Source organism: Panthera tigris, chromosome X (assembly GCF_018350195.1).
Source record: "Panthera tigris isolate Pti1 chromosome X, P.tigris_Pti1_mat1.1, whole genome shotgun sequence".
Classification (NCBI taxonomy): domain Eukaryota; kingdom Metazoa; phylum Chordata; class Mammalia; order Carnivora; family Felidae; genus Panthera; species Panthera tigris.
In genome coordinates, this window is record NC_056677.1 from 24,670,490 (window position 1) to 24,678,049 (window position 7,560).

Below are 7,560 nucleotides of genomic sequence, written 5' to 3' on the forward strand. Positions count from 1 at the left end.
TACCCTGTACACATGGATGTGTTTTTATTTCAATGCTAAGATTCAAGAGAGAAAATCTACTGTTTTTTTTTTAAATAGAAATCACAAACTATTCGTGTGCCAAGAAGAAACTTACTTCACCGAATGTATTGATTATCTCTATATTCACTGCCTCTTTTGTAAGTCATTTTGCAAACTCTTACATTGGGATTCATGCAGTTTTTTATTGATCTGGTAAATACTTTCTCATTTCATGTTAAAATACACTGCAGGCACCAGACATAGACTGTATTTGCTTGTCTGAAATCATAATTTAAGTAATTTAAAAAATAATGTCCATTATTATCCATCATCTGAGAGAGGTTTCCTCTCTGGGAAACAGCAAGAAAGTAAACTAACAAAGACAGTTACCTAACGTTAATAAAAGTGTGTAAACCCAATTTGAAATCCAGAAAGCTGTGGATTGCATGAAGAGATAAGTAAGAGGAAAATATTGCCCTTATAATAAAAACAGTCATGTTAGATGACAAAGTAGTGAGATTTTTAAAAAATTCCTGACAATTTAAAAATAGATAGTGGGATGGCTAGATGGCTCAGTCAGTTGGGCTTCTGACTCTTGATTTCGGCTCAGGTCATGATCTCAAGGTCATGAGATCTAACCCCGCACTGGGCTATGCACTGACAGTGCAGAGGCTGTTTGGCATTCTCTCTCTCTCTCTCTCTCTCTCTGTCTCTCTCTGCCCCTCTCCCATGTGCTTGCTCTCTAAACAAACAAACACTTGAAAAAGCTTGACTTAAAAAAAAAATTAAATGGATAGTGATTTAGGCAAGCACATTAAAAATAGTCTAAAGTATTACAATTGTAAAAGAAACATACTGAGGAAAGATTTAGATAACAAAAGTCAAATGACAGATTAAAAGCAAAACATTGTACGGGCATGATGATGAAACATGAAAGATGATGAAAGATAAGTCTATGAAAACTGTTAGGAAGCCCAAGATAATTAATATTAGGAAGTTAATAATAGCAGCTCATAAGTGCTTATTAATTGGAGGAACCAATACAAGCAAATCTACGCAAACTCCTCATTCAGTTAGGACTACAACCACGTATAATTGGTATAATTATTATTTCCATTTTACATGTGGAAACTGAGAGCACTGAGAAGATTGGATCCTAATATTCGAAAGCCCCAGAATCTAAGATGTTAAGTGATTAAGGTGTTCAATAAAATTGGAAATTTGGGGTCCATCATTTTATATCTATTATAGTAAGTGGGTCCTCTGAAGAGACCAGGAAATGGATGATTGGAAAATCCAGATGAGGGTAACTAGAACCTTTATCAGGGACTAAATAGTGATGTGGATTTGGTGGGGTCAGGGTGGGGATGCCAATACTTTAGGAGACCTGAAAAGTGGCATTCATTTAGGTGAAAGGTAAATGGGTGCAAATACCGTATTGAATCTGGAATATCAATGAAAATCACATTTAGAATTGTTTGATATAAAGCAGTCGGGCATGTCTTTAGTGGGTGATTTAAAAGGTAAGTTGATAAAAATCTCATCTACAATGGGCATATATAATTGAGCTGAGTCTGTATATAAAAGGACAGAAGTAGTAAGGGCCTCTGGGTGGCTCCGTCGGTTGAGTGTCCAACTCTGCATTTCGTTCAGATCATGATCCCAAGGTTGTGGGATGGAGCCCTGCGTTGGGCTCTGTGCTGAGTGTGGAGCCTGCTTAAGATCCCTTCTCCCTCGGCGCTCTGCACCCCACCACCCCCGCTCATGCTTGCACCAGAAGGAGATAAATCCATGAGTATTTATGCATAGTTTACCATAAGCACAGAGACAGTATAGAAAAATAAATTCAACAACCAGAGAATCAAAAACTCAGGTGAATCTGAACAAAGGGTAGCTACTTATAGTGGATCTATTTCCTGGGAAAACATACTGGAGTCCTCTCTTAGTAAACAATGAATAAATAGAACAAATACCACCATGTTTCAAAACTTAATATACTTAAACTACCATTTATGTTTATTACTTAAACATAAGAGACATGTTGTATGAAACGATCGTCATATACATTGCAAAATGGAATATGCCTGTAGAAATATTTGTGTGTATGTGTGTGTGAGAGAGAAAGAAAGAGATGGAGGGAAGAAGGGAGAAAGACAGCAAGCAAGCGTGAAACAGAGAGAAAACAAGTTTTAAATGTTTTAAAACTCTAGGAGAGTTATAAGATTATATTCCTAGAAGAAAGAAATTTTCCAGTTCAAGGTATGTGCATTTATACGGTGGGCTACTACGATGAGATGGGGGAACAAGTCAAAACATTTGAATGGAAAAAGAATAACCATATATAAGACAGATGAAATATTCCAAAGTCACCTTGAAATAAATATAAAATTGATGTTGGCAGCTCAGTGGTGACAGGAGTCAAGAGATTATGCTGCTATGAAACCACAAAAGATGCAATTGATATTTTAATCTAAAATATCATGTCTGAGGAAAAAGCCTGAAACTGGGAATTGTTCTTTAAAACAAAATTGAATCTGTTGATTTATGTCTGCCTTGGCCGTTTTCATTTGTTTTTCTTCATATGGAGAATACTGGTAAAAATATTATAATTTCTTAGTCTATATTGTCTTTAATATTATTTCTTAAAATGGTAAAAAATATTGGAGATATTTTTGTTGTTAGAACACTGCTTTTATTAAGAAGTGAGGTTGACCTTTTGCGTTTTCAGTAAGGTGTATGTGTGAGAGGGAGAGAGAGAGAGAGAGAGAGAGAATACTCATTCTGTTCTTCTAAAGCTATTTTTTTTTTTCAGTTTCAGTTTTCCTAGTTTGGAGCAGAATTCTATGTTCCCCTTGTTGCTTATTTTGAAAATTTTCTTCTTTCTCTTCTTCCTGACCCATTTAATCACCTAACTGAATCATCCCTCCTTCCCCTCCTATCTTTACCAAACTTTTATTAAGCTTCTACAATGTCCCAGAAACTGATTTGTCACCTTTGAAAGGGTTTTGCATGACTCTGAGCCTACCTACTCCCATATCAATATGATAAAATTTCTGGAATAATCTTTTAATTATTTTCATGACCTATCATCCTTTCTCCTTTATTTGTGTTCTTCCCCAAACTTTCCTTTTTTTTTTTTTTTTGTTTCAAGTTTTTACTTAAATTCCAATTAGTTCACATATATTATAATATTAGTTTCAGGAGTAGTATTTTGTAGATTCCTCACATATAACACCCAGTGCTCATCACAGTAAGTGCCCTCCTTAATACCCATCACCCATCCACCTCCTTCCATGAACCTTCAGTTTGTTTAATCCCTTCTCCTTTAAAAGCTTCCTACATTTTGCTTTACATGTCAGCATAATCCTCCTTTAAGAATATATTGTTTGATTAACTAATGAATTAATACATTATTTTCCCCTTTCACACACAATTTCTGGCTGCTTATTTTTTAACTGTCTTTGGTTAAATAGTAGACAGCAGTTATATCTGGGGAACAATGAAGCAAGTAAATCAACTAAAACAGACAACAGTTTTATTATGACTGCTTTTCTAAATGCTGTTTCGATCTGCCTGGTGATGAATTTAAAAGGGAAGACACAGCCTCCCAGGTAGGACTCAACATCAGAGAGGAAGGTACATCTATTGCTGAACTGATTTCACTAAATCACACCCAACCCTTTCGTCCGAAAGCCTCAGTTTTTTGATCTGTACAATGAAGTTGACGCCTACCTTGTAACACTGTGGTAAAGTTTGATCACAGATATTTCAGTATGTTGAGTACAGGGCTATTTATCCAGGGATTTATCCAGGGGGAACTTCTCATGGATTAAGCTCAGTTCTGCAAGGCTTTGTTTGTGTAGATGGTGGTGGTGGTGGTGGTGGTGGTGGTGATGTGGTAACGGTGAGGACAGTTAAGATTCATTGGTGACTTATAATATGCTAGAAATTATGCTAAATATTTGCTTGGCTTAACTCATTTAATCTTGAAAGTAATTCTAGGAGATAGCTACTTTTTAAAACCCCCATTTCACAGTGAGGAGACCTTAGAGGTTCAAAGGTTTATATATGGTGCATGTTGTCCTCGTAATGATAAATTTGGGAGAATAGTCCCATTTCCTCACCTGCTCCCACTAATGTAAGTTATTAATAGAATGAAATATGAGAGTAATAAATTCAGAAGAGGCTGAGTGTAACATTTCTGCAACCTACAAACTGAAATCTGAACTGCTTACAGAAATACTCTGAAAACACAGAGCAAAGCACATATTTATTTTTTCAACTTTCCCTCCTTTTAGAGGAGCAAGCAGAGTATGTTTTAAAAAGCATTTACAATTTATCTAGATATATTGTTGGCACTAACATATTCCAAAGTCAATTTTTTTTTGGCAGAGTCTGCCCCGATGCACGATGCACTGCATCATTCGAGTGCATGGAAAGATATTAGCACCAATAGGAAGTATTAGTAAAACTGATTTCAGTTGAACAGCCTGCACATTGAGGTTGCTGCATTTATCTGTTTACATCTCTCTGTTCTGCACAAAACAACATCTTAAAGGATGCAGATAAATAATAGTGACATTTTATCTCCCTTTCTAAAGTTGAATTCCAGAAGGTAGGAAAGATCCTTTCATGCTTACATTACCATGACAAACTAAAAGAGATAAATCCCTAACGGATGTGGGAGTTAGGGGATTAATGCTTAGATGCTTCTTCCAATTTATTTCTCCTATTATATGTGTTAAAAATATATACCATATGTCATGCAGCATGTTTTAATCCCATCAAAATCTCTCACACAATTCCTCAGGGGATACGTTTTTCGCTGCCAACTTTTCACTGCTAGAATGCTGACTTACTATTCCTTTGCAGAGAGCTTCATGGTTTATTTTATGATAACATGTTGTTATAACTTCTCCGGCTGTAATTTGTATACGGAAAATTAGTCCCGGGAGAATTTATTTTTGAGAGCAGTATGCTTAATGGTGATGGAGAAAGATGGAAATATTTCCAGAAAGCAATGTATCCTTCAGTTGTTTTAATAGAACAGAAATTCCTTTGACAGTACTTGTGAAAGCCTTTATTGTACCCAGCATTTAAATTCAGTCCTTGAACTGGGCTTTTCCCAGATCATTTGAGGGTCAATTTTGGAAGAGTTCTCTTGTCGTATGTCACTTTTCAATGATAACACTTTATACAGAAGAGCAAATTGAGGGGGAAAAATTCTTTTAGTAATACCAAGTACACATGACTTGCATCGAGTGACAATACACTGTCTTATAGTTGACCTAAGAGGACTTTTCTCTGTGCCACATTTTTGCTTAAAAATATGTATATATTGAATAACAATAAGTGCTATTGGGTAAAGAAGGAGAGCTTGAACAAATTTTCAATTCATAAAGAAAACAAGTTAAAACTTTACTCCAAGAATTAAGATCATTTTACCTTCATGTTCCTCTGTGTGGTGCTTTAGTTTTAAATCCCTATAATATCCTTGACATTTTAATTCATTTTATACAGCATTGTTCAGCTAGCTCGTATAGGCTGGGATCCACGCTGGCCCCCTGGTATTTGATTTTTAGCAATTGGGTATCACTGTAAGGTTTACCTGACTTAAGTCATCAAATATAACAAAGTCAAAGTTACTTCTTGTTAGAAATTAAGTTGTTCCTATGTGCCCTGTTTTTAATCAGGTGCTCTAATTGTAATAACGTTCCTCCACAGAGAGCTGTTAACATTGATGGGCTCTATTAAGAAGAAATAATAAACATATGTGGATTCAAGTCCAGGGGTGCCCTTTGGGTTTCCTTCCTCTTATAAGATATAGTATAAGTGGATGTCAGATTTGCAGATGGCATTTTTTTTGATTGAACTAAGTCTGCTGATCATGGTACAAATGGCATCTTTTAAGTTTTTCTATGGGACTTAATAAGTATGGGAATGGAAAGTAAGGAGTTACTTAATGTCCTGACACCATGGCTAACATACCGATGGTAAATACCAAATGATTTGCTTCTCCCCTCCCCACCATCTACACATACCAGAGCTCAGCTTCTCTTTGTCAGACTCAAATTGGATTTCCTTTGCTATCAGCTTTAGGCTCAGACTTCTATGACCCTAATTTGGCAGCTCTTCAAGGGGTTTATGGCATAAGCCTTTTCTAACAAAAAGTACAGCTCGAATCCACCTTACAGTGGTGAATTCTGTCTCAAGTTTTATTTTCCAAAAGATCCCACACTTTGTGAGCTCATTTTTAAAAACTATTTCTTTTGTTTCCATAGTGAATAATCAGTAAATATTAATTTTGAGTGAAAAGAAATAAATTTGAAAAAAAGCATGCATTAAGATTTCCCGTATCCTTATTTGGTAGACAAATTTAAGGCAGAAAAAGTGTTAAAACATTGATATACTATAAAATAAGTATTATGTTTCTTTAAGCTACTGTTATTTATAACTTATGTGCTAAATCTACATTTAAGTATTTAGTATATATTCATATTGATACAGATTTTTATGGAGTTTGAAGTTCTTTTTTAAAATTTTTTTACATTTATTTATTTTTTGAGAGACGGAGAGAGGCAGAGCATGAGAGGTGGAGTGGCAGAGAGGGACGGAGTCACAGAATCCGAAGCAGGCTCCAGGCTCTGAGCCATCAGCACAGAGCCCAGTGCGGGGCTTGAGCCCACAAATCATGAGATTGTGACCTGGACCAAAGTCACACACTTAACTGACTGAGCCACTTAAGCACCTCAAATAGTCTGAAGTTCTTCTTAAATGCTCTTGTCTTTAGCTCCAGGAAATCCATAATTCAGAAGTCTTAAGAAGGTATAATATAAGATTAATCATGAGTTTAAATGTAACTGATGTTAGATAAACTCATAATTAGAAAGTCAAATTGCAAAATTGTATCATTACTGGAAATTCTCATATGATCTATGTCAAAATATAGTCAAATGCTTAAGATATTGGCTGTATTACTGTGGGAAATAAATAGTAAATTGAGGTATGAAACATAACCTACACATGATATCATGGATCATTTTGCATGTTTTTTTTTCCATTAGAGGACTTGTAATGAAGAGGGCCAGTAAAATATTGATTAATAAGTGCTGAAGTGAAATGCCTATTTTTGAGTAAGCTATAATTAAAATTTAATGCAACTACATTGCCAAGAAATATTTTTAAAAAATTAACAGTTTGCCATGCTAATTTTGGGATATTCCATTTGGAGAATTAGTTTCCTTACTTGATCCATGAAAACAGCAACACACACAATAGGAAACAAAATAGAGATGTTGACGTATTTTCATTAATCACATCATACAGAAACTGAAATAAATGAGGGGAAGAGAAGATGTTATATAATCATCTGTTTTTTACAGAGGTTACATTTATGTTAAAAATAAAAAGTCACAGATCTGGAGTTAAAAGTATGCATTTTGATAAGAGACTGTTAAAAACTGAGAACAAACTGAGGGTTGATGGGGGGTGGGAGGGAGGGCAGGGTGGGAGGGAGGGCAGGGTGGGTGATGGGTATTGAGGAGGGCACCTTTTGGGATG